Genomic DNA, 12,114 nt, shown 5'->3' on the forward strand with positions numbered 1-12,114 from the left:
TTTAAGAAAGATCGCTAAAACCCTAGGTAACCTGTAATTACAGGTTACCAACTGATTTCTAGGCTTAAATATTTCAAAATAACATATTTATGAATTTAATTACAATTTTGAAAGTTAATTGATTTTTTGAATAAAATTTATGGGTATATTTGACCCGTTTCCTTTGTATTTATGTTGCAATCATCCAATGTCTCTACCAAAATAATTGGCAAGGTTGTGTTTGGAAATACAGATTTTGAATAATTTATGTTTGCAAAGCTCTCTTTGATCAATGTCATAAAACATGCTTATCCAAGTGATGACAAACAAGTTGACCACAAATTCCAATGAAAATTGCTATTTATTATATTTTAAACTTAGCTTACATCTCAATATTCTTGAACAAAGAAACTTGATTTAATCAGGTAAGAAAAAAAAAATCAAAATTCAAATAAAATAAAAAGATATATCAAAGGCCATGCGAAATATCATAGACAACCTCTTAATTGTAGGGATGGGGGCGGGGCGGGGAGTGTACTCCCCGTCCCCGTCCCCGCGGCCCCGTTCTCATTCCCGTAACCCGTTCCCATCCCCGATGGGGAATTGAAAATATTCTCCATCCCCGTCTCCACGGGGAATTAGGCGGGGACGGGGATTCCCTATTTCCCGTCAACTCCTAGTCAAAATGTTAAATTTTTAATAATAAAAAATTTAAAATGTAAATCCTAGTTTCAAAAACTAAAATACTAATTCTACAAATAAATATATAAAATGCTAACAGTATACTATATATATTTATATATGCAATGAAGTATATATGACAGTAGCAATACTGCAACTTATATCTACAGTAACAACATTAACTATATATATATATATATTCATTACATATATAAATATATATAGTTTACTGGTTTACTGTTAGTATTATATTTATATATATAAATATATTGTTCGGGGATGGGGCGGGACGGGGAGGGGTGTCCCCGTCCCCGTCCCCGTCCCCGTCCCTGACGGAGAATCACACATATTCCCCGTCCCCGTCCCCGTCCCCCGAAAATTTTTTCCATTCTCGTCTTCTTCGGGGCGGGGATCGGGGATCCCCGTCGGGGACGGGGCACATTGCCATCCTTACTTAATTGGAACAATAATACCATTTTTGAGTATTTACGGCACTAATTTTATTGAAAAATTATGAGGTGTCAATCGGCACCAAGTACAACAAAAAATAATTGTAAAAAATTTTAGAATTTATAACCGGCAATGCACCCCGTACATACCTTATACAAGCACGATTACCGATCAACATTCTAAACTTTTGCTCACACGGGCTTAGCTCCTCAATGATTCAATTGAGAGAAGAGACCAAAGTTCGAATCTTGGCGGTGCCGCGACAACAGTGTGTGGGTTATGATCACAGAGGACAGATCCCTTGTGCGCACTGGCATTTCGCCCGAGCAAATTATTGTGGACCATGGTCCATACAGTGCTACGTAGACCACAATAAAAATTACATTTTTAATATATAGTGAATGTACATTATACAAAATAATGTATTTTTAGTACTCAAATAATATACTTTTCCTGAATACAATGTACATTTTTAATATATCAAAAGTACATTATTTGTATACTGAATGTACATTATTTGATAATATGGTCCACATTATAATGATTGTCGTCTTGTCTGCTGAGCCCTTGAATCATCGTGATTTACATCGTCCTAAATGCTCTATCAGGCTAAAGTGTGAAGAGCCATTGGGATTGGGGATTCAATCTTTTTCGGAGAAGCATCCTAGGGCTCTGTTTGGCATAGCTTATTTAGGAGCTTATAGATTATTTTAAGCTACTAATAAACTATAAGCTCTGTTTGGTAATGTTCCTAAAATAAGCTCCTAGCTTAAAATAAAAGCTTATTTTGAAACAAAGGTAGCGTCAAAATAAGCTCCTAGCTTCCTAACTTTTTTTTCCATCTTTATCCTTATTATTTTAAAGAAATGACATAATTTACCCTTCCCAATTAAAACTATTTTCTCTTCTTCTTTATCCGCAACTTTCACCTCAATTATTATTATTATTATTATTATTATTATTATTATTATTATTATTATTATTATTATTATTATTATTATTATTATTATATTTGCAACAATATTGCTACTTCATTATGAGATGCTAGATCATGATTATGCTAATAGTTTTATTTGAAAATGCTAATTTCTTTTTAAAGACAAAATGTTAAATTTTAATATATAAACAAACTAATTTAAATTTTATGAAGGTGTCCTTGTTAATCTTTTTACATTTATCAGCTTATAACTTTTCAACTTTTAGCTCATTTTCAGCTTTCAACTCCTAGCTTATAGCTTTTCAGCTAGGTTTGCCAAACAGAGCCCTAAACTTTTCCTACTTCTATTTTATGCTTTTTACTTTGAAAAGTTTAATTGCATTACAAGAATGGTCCATTCCTCCCTTATCCCACATAGTAGTAGCAGTCTAGCAGACAACTAAGAGAAGGATGTGCTCACAAAATTTAGCCAAAAAAAAAAACTGCATATAGAAGTCTGCAGATTCCAGCATTTAAACTTCAAAAGTTGAAAACTATAGTATACAGTGTTTGTAAAAGATGTATAAACTTTTTTTTGTTTTGTTTTGTTTTAGAAAAGAAAACCAAGCAAGCACACCCATTCCATAATATTCCAAAATTTGATTTGAAATGGCCAAAAGGAAGAAAATAAAAAGGGCAAGAGGGGAAACCACCATATATCCTTACTGGAAGATTTTTTCTGCATATTTTGCAAAATAACTGTCTGTCTGTGTAATCGTGTAGTTTGAGCTTTGAAGGGGATTTTTACTTCTCGATAGATCTAACGATGAATTCAGATCTGTTCAGCAGTATTTCCAAGGGATGTACAAGATTCGGGCACACTAGCGGTTCTTGCTTGGGCACTGAAAACCGGGGGGCTGTCTGCTAGCAGTTCTGCCCGAGGGAAGGATGGCTCGAGTCCGGGTCAGAACTTTCGGTCGCTTGGGCACCGAAACTGGCTGTCAGCTAGCAGTTCCGCTTCGGGGAAGGAGCAGTTGGATGGCACGTCGAGCAGCAAGTCCTGATCGGAACCCTCGGTTGCAAAACCGAAGGAGTCCAGCACGAGGGAACTATTATCGGGAGGCAATGCAAACAGATGCTTCGGGCTGAAGCAAATGCCATCGGCCTCTACTAGCTCCTTGTGTTCATAGGCACCTTTAATCGTCACCCTTATGGGACTCTTCATCACCACCTTTCCTCCTGGACCAAAGGGAAAGTATTAAACTTTCTTCAATTCAAGTTTGCTAGAAAACACAGAATAATATAAGAAACATTGCAGACCTGAAGGCTTCTGATCCAGCCCATCTCGTGATCTTTTAACATTTACCGAGCCAACGTCACTCGGCCCTCCAGCGACTTCATAGCAACTGCTGCTGCTTTTATACTTTGCGTCCTAAAAAGCAGTAAAATACGTTGAGCTAATTCTGTAGTGAGCAAAAGCCCGATTGGGTAGAGAAGTGCTTAATAAAGCAATTCAAGAACTTCTGAAATGATATTCTTCAATGCCCTTTATACCTAGAAACTCGAAACCAAAGTATACACAAACACGGGGAAAATGAAACAAGAGAGAGACAAACAGAAGGAAAATTATCTATAATGCTGCTCATGTCAATAATAACTGCACGCTAAACTGAAAGGTCAAGAAGAAACAGGTAAAACATTAAGCGGAGAATTCTTGGAAATCATTAAAACAAGTTTAGCGATGTTAGCATATCACAAAAAAAAAGGCACCTGATACTTACTTTCAGGTCTATATAATGCAAAGGTGAATCAAGATGCTCGAGAATCTGAAATTCTTCAAATTGATCCTTTTCCCTGAAATATAAAACCATATTAGACAATCAAGTGCATTATATATCAAAAGTAACTGACGAAAACCTTGAATTCCAGAGACGTGAGAAACCCATCAAGGAATTACGTGGCATAGATATACAGAATCACACTTCTTTAGCCCGCTCTTGTTGCCATATTCAGTATATCAGGTGATTCTTGTATCTAATATTTTTAATAACTTAGAAAATAGAAAGCAGCAAGTTTCATAGCATGTTTTTATCCAAGATTATTGATTAGTACCTTTTCACTAGTTCTAGTTCCATTCCTCCTAGTCCAGTAGGCTTCCTGACTCTCTCGGCCCCCGCATCTTGAAAATTGATGGTACCCTTTTTATTATAGTTATGTACAGGAGTACTCAACGGGGAATAAGCCTCGTTTACAGCGAGTTGCTTGTTGTCAACTGATAAAGAGCTGGCTTCAGATTCTTCTTCTCGACCTATAGAGGATGGATGCCGAATGAGCATACTTCCATGGCCTATCTCGACAGAGACCATAGGTTTATCACTCTCAAGAAGCAAATCCTCGGCAGAAGATCCAGAGAGGAACAAAGATTGTTGTTCGTGTAAGATAGTATATAGATCTTTGGTGAGCTTCTCAACTGGAGATGGCTTTGGGCGAGTGAAACATGTCCTCTTCCTCGAAGGCACCATTGTATCCCACACATTAGGTTGTGTAGGACCTGGAAGCACAACCAATGGTTAACTGTTTGAACGAGAAGTCACTCAAACCATTCAATAAATTTTCAAGAACAATATAAATTACAAGTACCAAACTATAATTATATATATATATATATATATATTGTAGCTGCTATGTAGATATAGAACTAACCTGTTAAATCACTTACTTCAGTACCACCAAATTCAGCACAGCTCTCCGAGTTAGAGACAGCAGAACCAGAACTTGACCTGTTGCTTGTATCCTCGTCTAAACCCTTGCGTAAACCCTGATTGTAATCCGGAGGGACTCCTACTTGAGAATAAAAATGGTTTTGCTTCCGTTTCATAACCTTTTCTTCTTTGTTTCTATTGGACACGATTTTGACCCTTGAAATCTTGTAGTTCTCGGAGTCATCCGGATCAATCCTAGCATGCAAAGGAGTATAGTTTGCCAATGTTCCTTTTGTTCTCCAACGTGAGCCACATGCATTGCACAGAACTGGCTTTTCTGGAGGTCCATTACGCCAAAGTGGAGTGCCTAAACATAAATTAACCGCCAGAAACAATTCAGACTGGCAAGTTTATGGAAGAATGAATGGCATAAAAGAATATGACTAAAATAATGAGAGTAACAGACAAGTAATTTTTTTTTTTTTTCTTTTTGACGGTTTTGATACTTTCAGAATGCTACATGTTTTAGAATGTGCAGAAAATGCTAACGTTTTCATACTTCAGCATGCAACGTTGCAACAAGAGGAAGTATGGAATTTGCGTTCCATAACTTGCAAAAAGGAAAGATGGGTTGGTCGAGATGAGCATTGAATGTTAACAAGCAATGCAAACTCATGATCAGAGAATCTGTTCACTCAAACCGCTCTTAAACCACTTGCAGATAGAGTCACTATACAAATGGCACAAAAGTTTAAATGTCTGTAAAGCGGACATGCTAAAAATGGAAGGGAAAGGACCTCATGATAAATCCCAACGCAAAGACATAAGAGCAATCTAAAAGAAAACTTTAAAAGGGAAGGAAATGAGAATTTCTCATAAAGAGAAGTCAGAACCTATAAGATCAAAATAAGAAAGGTCCAGTCAAATGCAGGACATAGCAATTTTATCCAGCAAAGAATTGTAGCCTAAGTGTTCTATCAGAATGTGGTTTGAATACAACAAAGATTATATTCCCGCTAGTCAAGATGTGTTAAGGCCATTACATAATAGCTGAAACAAGGCAGAAACAAAACCGGCAAGGTATGAAGTTAGAGGTAGAGGGTACTACTTAATGGAAGGAGATAGTAAAAACATGACAATTTTGTTTAGTTTTGTTGATTGCGCCTAGAAATGACAACAATGGCATGAAGCTCCATTACGATACTGAAGTAAATGAAATGAATGAATCCTAAACCGCCAAATATTTTTGGAAGAGAGCATTCGTTTTAAGTAAATCACAAACATCAGTTCAAAGAAACACCAGCCACGGTTGGGAAGCATTATTGTCCTGTCAACCCTCTATGGCTGTAAAATTTATCGGGATACTAATCCTGTACAAATAGAACGTAGATTCATGTGCCAAAGAATGTACATTTACCACAAAGGAAATTTCGAAACTATGAAGAGTATGAACCTAGAGAAGAGAAGCATGATTCAATACATTCAGAAACACTTCCCATTGCATTTGGGAGAGGAAATGGTATTGATTTGCATTGCAAATTTTACCAGTCACAGTGTGTACAATACACCTAGCTAAGCAGAGAAGACAGGAAAGTTCAGAACTCCAAATCTTCTTAAAATTTTGCAAAATTCAGGCCCAGAGATTTTTGGGTAGTCATGGTTATATATGAACCCTATAATACAATAAACGGATCTCAAAAACAGATAGAATACACATTTTTGTTCAGTTCCACCGTTCCAAAGCAAGGTACCATATGGGTATCAGAGCATGAAGCTGCATAATTCAACAACTGATCTGAGCATTCAAATCCATTTTACACAGAAAAGAAGACCGACCCGAGAAGCGAATAATCAAATTATGCTCAATCGTTTCTTGAATATTCAAATATTTACAAGGGAAAAAAAAAAAAAAATCAAACTCACTTGTAACACCACAGTGATAGCAAGGTCCTTGCTTTCCCATATCTAGGAACTTTTTTTCCCCTAAATTTAACGAAAAAAAAGGGAGAAAGAAATACTCTCTTCAGAAAGAGAAGAAAAAAAAAAAACTATTTTTTCCAAAGAAAATGAAGATTTATATATTTTTATTTGCAAATATGAGTTTGATTGTTTCCTTTAGCCTTTCTACAGCAAATATGAGCAGTGGGTTTGAAGGCTTTTTTTCTGCAATACAGAGTTTATGCAGAAAAAATACCAAAACCCAACAATACCCGGAAGAGTCTGTATCTTAAAGTCCCAGAAAAACCACTGAAAACTGAAATTAATTTTTTTTTAAAAAAAAAAAAAAAAAATATATATATATATACACATCAGTCTTGAATACGAACAGGTAATTAAGGGATTGAGATTGGGGTGTTAAAGTTTTAGCTGAGAAAATCTGTACAATTCAATGGAGAAAAGGAAAGAGGCCATTGCAGGAATCTAATAATAATAAATGGTTGAGGAAGGAAGGTGAAATGGGGAAGGAAAGAGGTGTTGGTGGGTTGTTTCTAAATGACCTCTTCTTGTTGTATTGTATATAAGAAGTTAAAATGAAAATATTGCTCTTTTGACCCCTAATGTATTTGTATTTTGTAAATCCATTCATTCAATTATAGTTGTTTGCAATTATATTTCATAATTGCTCCTAAAAATATTGATTATAGTCCCTCAATAAAACACATATTGTTGGTCCATGGCAAGATTAAATCTAGAAGGGCTGAATAAACTTAATAAACTTTAAAAAAAAATTGTAGAAAGTGCACAACATAAATCTTAATTTGTCTTATCTGAATAAAAAAGGTTAGCATAATATTTATAGCTAACATTAGATTAGGGAGTAAGGGTTCTACTCTTCGCTACTATTAGATTGAGATAGATAGAGGTTGATAGGGATTATTCCCGACTACATCGCATCGTGTACTTAGTCGGCATCAAAGTTGCCTGTTGAGAAGATCTGTATTCGAGCATGACCTAACCTGATCGATAGCCGGACGTAGTTCCACTTATCACGCAGAGTCTGGTTCTCTTTATTGCGTTCCGATCATATCTAGTCGGACCGACCATCCGACCTATGGTATTCGGAACTTTATGCTTAGTTCCTTCGGCCGAGTATAATAATGGTGGACCTGGAGGGGACAGGAATCTCGCGACACGTATAGGGACCCGCAAGGCCTCCGACCTTCCCCTTGTGCATGTGCCTCCTCACGTCTCCTATAAATACCGCACTAAATGCAATAAGGAGAGACTTTGGCACTTTCTACATATATACTTATCTTTCAATCGGGAACATTTACGTAACCCGAGTTTAAGAACTTAAACCAACAAGCAGACTATAACATGATCCTTATACCCGACCATCGTACCTTACGTATATGTAGGGATCCCTGTATTTATCACATTAGAGGTGAAGGGAAAAAAAAAACTTTTTTACTAACTGTAAAGTATTATAAAGGTCCAATGGTCCCTAGTACAAGGTGACTGTGAGGACAACTCTGATGAGTTCTAAGCTGTTATAGAGTTAACATAGTACTCCCTACAATAACCTAACTAAATATAATACTCTCTCTATCACATTTTATTTGTTCTGTTTACTATTCATTGCTTATTTTCTTTAGTAATTTTAATTATTTTTAAATTTATTTTATTTTTGTGTGTTTAATAGTACTTTTAATGTAATTTCTAAATATATAAATTTTATATACTAATACTAAACTTAATATTATGAACAATTGAATTAAAAATAACTTAAGTCAAGTCTCGTTAACCAAATCATACAAATTAAATAAGAATGGGACAAAGCTGGGGAGTACTACAATGCTGGCTTCATTTTGACCAAGAGTTCTTGTTTCATGCTTTGTCTCCCTCATATTAAGTCCATTTCCATTTCTTTTTATAAGTTTGAACCCCAAATTTAAGTGTCATTCATGTTCTAAAGATTGATGAATGAGGTAAATTACGGGATGTGTCTCGATTAATTGACTAATAGATTCCCAAATGCATGCAAGCCTTAGTTTTAATGATACTATATGGTAGTATGGTATTAGCTAAACATGGTATCATATAAATATAAGTATAGTATTAAATTGTTTAATTATTTTCACACTTAACAAATCAATTAGAGAATAATAAAGGAATTAACATATATATGTAGATAATTCAAGTCCACAATCATGCATTTCACACTTAATACAAAAAACATTCCTTTATAAATTTGTTCAACAAATAAAGTGCAGCCATCTTCAAATGTTTGGATAACGGAATGAGTTTTAGATGAATAAATATATTATTACATAAGGTATAGAATAAGTAAAGAATATAATATATGAATTTTAGTCTATCGTTGTTAGTGAAAGAAATAAATTTTAAAAATTATATTCAAATATTTTGTTGATTTAAGTAATAAAAATAGACAAAACTCTCAAAAAACTATAATATCCCCTATTCTAAATAATATATAAATGTGTATGCGTGTGTATATAATAATAATAATAATAATAATAATAATAATAATAATAATAATTATTATTATTATTATTATTATTATTATTATTATTATTATATAAAAATTTAATATATAACAAAATAGTCTAGATCAAATTAGGAATTACAGAAATATGCTATTCTTGAGAATTATATTATGAATAACCTAATATAGTCTCCATTCCTGAAATAGAGATCCTCTTGCAACGAGAATATATCTATTCTCAAAAATATTATTCCATGAACCATATGTGCAGTTTGTATTGGTTTTTTTTTTTTTTTTTTTTTTTTTTTCACTTGAAACAATAATATAATTTATTATTAAAAATTAAGATATAAATAAATATAAATATATAATATATAGCTAGATTGATGTGTTCAAAAAATAAATAGTAAATTATACTCCGTAGTATATACTATTTTTTTATACGATACATAGATGAATTAATTGATTAATTAAGGGGGTGTTTGATAAATAGTTGTTGGCTGATAGCTGTTAGTTGATTGTGTTAGTGAGTTTGATTAGTTGATAGTATTGGTTGAATGTACAAAAATGTTTGATAAATTAGTTGTTAGTTAATAGCTGATTATATGTAAAATAATTTTCTCAAAAAGCTAATTGAAAAAGTTGATTTGAGCCTTTTTTTTTTTTTTTTTTAAACTTTTTGGAACAATAAGCTGTTACAAAAAGCTAATTAACCAAACATTTATATTGATTGTTTAACCAAGTCAAACAACTACTAGTGGTCAAAAAAAGCCAAAAAATTAACTGATAGACTAACTATATTACTAACCCGGGCCTATGTGTTAGCTAATGGTTGAGGTGGTTGAATTTACGATGAAAATAAGTCACAAATAATTTAATGACAAAGTTATGAGGATTTGCAAGAGACTTATGTTGGCAAAGGAAAGAGACTATCATATTGTGAAGGTGGAACTTGACTCAAAAGTAATAGTGAAATTATCTAAAGAAACGATAAAGGTACTCCTTCATTTGATAAAAAGAAGAAGAAGATATAATGGGGAATTCCCCTCTTTTGCTTGATGCAGGAAGTTAGTATGTAAAACTTCGATTTTGGGTATTGCATTTTTTTTTTTTTTTTGCAGCCCAGGCTTCTAGGCTTCGCCATACTATATTTTGGACTCTATAAACTTGTCTTGAAGTTAATGAAAGAGGTAAATTCTGAGTTACCCAATTTTTTTCCATTACATATACACTTTTGCGCACAAAAAGTCTTTACTATCACTGATTGGTCAAATTCTTCAATAATTCATCAGGTTCTTAGTGGTGTTTGAATCCCAACCCCGCGACGAAAAGCAAAATTAAAGGTTGATTAATTAATTGACCACTTGAACTACCTTGACGGGAAATATATTGCATATTTCATGGAGGGAATAGGGGAAATAAATATGAAGATCACTTATAGTAAATTTAATTAGGACAAACACACACTAAGGACCTTATAGTCCAATGGTACCATGTTGCTCCTTTATGTGAGAGTTGATAGGTTTGAGTCTCAATGGATGTATCTAATGTAATTGGGTATTCCCCTTCATATAAATATATAAAAAAAAAAAAAAAAGAGGTAATGTTATTACTAAATGTTTTGGGAGTTGTGCTTTGGAGGATGGTCCTTTACGGTGTGTTTGGAAACCCGAAAAATGATTTCTGGAGATTATTTTTCGGGTTTTTGGTGTTTGGCTGTGCAAGGAAAATGGAAGTCATAGGAAAACGCCACATAGTCAATGGAAAATGAGGCCTCTTTTCCGGAAAATGACTTCTCTTTTTTTTTTTTTTTTGGGGAAGTCATTTTCCATTCTTTGTTCTCTCATCTTGTGGCCAGAAAATTTCCGCGACTTCACCAACACCTATTGCGCATTGTTCTCTAATCTTCGAATTTGGTTCTCCGATTTGTGGCAGTACATTTTTCGGCGACCAGCTCTACTACTCTCTGGTGTCCGACCGGAAACCAGAGAACACGGTCGGAAACCAGAGAGTACTACTCTCTGGTTTCCGCCGTCTCTTTCTTTTTTTCTTTTTTTTTTTAAAAAAAAATTTTTAAAAATTTTTTTTATAACTTTTTAATAGATAATAATATTATTTGATTTCAAAAACATAAATATTTTTATATTTTAAATAAAATAATTAATTATATAAACTGTTTAATTATATAATTCTACCCCATTTTCCAGAAAATGAACCAAACACACAAAAGACAGTTTTCCGCTTTGCAGCCAAACACGAGAAAGGAAAATATTTTTCAGAAAATAACTCATTTTCCAGAAAACATTTTCCAGAAGTCATTTTCCTGCTTTTCAAACGGACCCTTAGTTTAGTTGGTTCTTTCATTTTTTAAAAGTACTTTTGTTAATGTATAAAAAAATTACAAAGGTCGTGTTTGGTAAAATAGTTAGTCTATCAGCCAATTTTGATTTATTTGGTCATTATTAACTATTTGACTTGATTAAATAATTAATATGAGCTTTGATTAATTAGCTTTTTGTAAGAATTTATTGCTCTAAAACGTTAAAATTTAAAAAGCTGTTCAAAATAGCTTTTTCGATAAGCTTTTTGAGAAAGTCAAATGTAATCAGCTATCAGCTAACAGCTAACAGCTAATTTATCAAACATTTCTCTACATTCAGCTAATGCTATTAACTAGCCAAACCCACTAACTCAATCAAGTAACAACTATTTATCAAACACCCCCAATATGTCAATAAGAATCGCTTACACCAATTATAAGTAAAATGTTATTTGTACAAAAATAACATACAGTAATGAAATTAAGATGTAACATTCATTTGTTAATTAAAAATTAGAATACTACTTCTAGAACATTGGTCTACTAAATGAGAATTTTTATTTAAGACTTGCTTCTAACGAAATGGTGAGAATTCAATTCCTACCAAGAAACTCCGGAA

At 33.5% G+C, this 12,114-nt stretch overlaps 1 pseudogene; it reads right to left on the reverse strand.

Moving 5' to 3' along the window:
* Window positions 1-2,511: 2,511 nt before the first annotated feature.
* Window positions 2,512-7,216, reverse strand: LOC109174868 (annotated as a pseudogene).
* Between the last annotated feature and the right edge of the window lie 4,898 nt (window positions 7,217-12,114).

This window comes from Ipomoea nil, unplaced genomic scaffold (assembly GCF_001879475.1).
Source record: "Ipomoea nil cultivar Tokyo-kokei standard unplaced genomic scaffold, Asagao_1.1 scaffold0666, whole genome shotgun sequence".
NCBI classification, from domain to species: Eukaryota; Viridiplantae; Streptophyta; class Magnoliopsida; order Solanales; family Convolvulaceae; genus Ipomoea; species Ipomoea nil.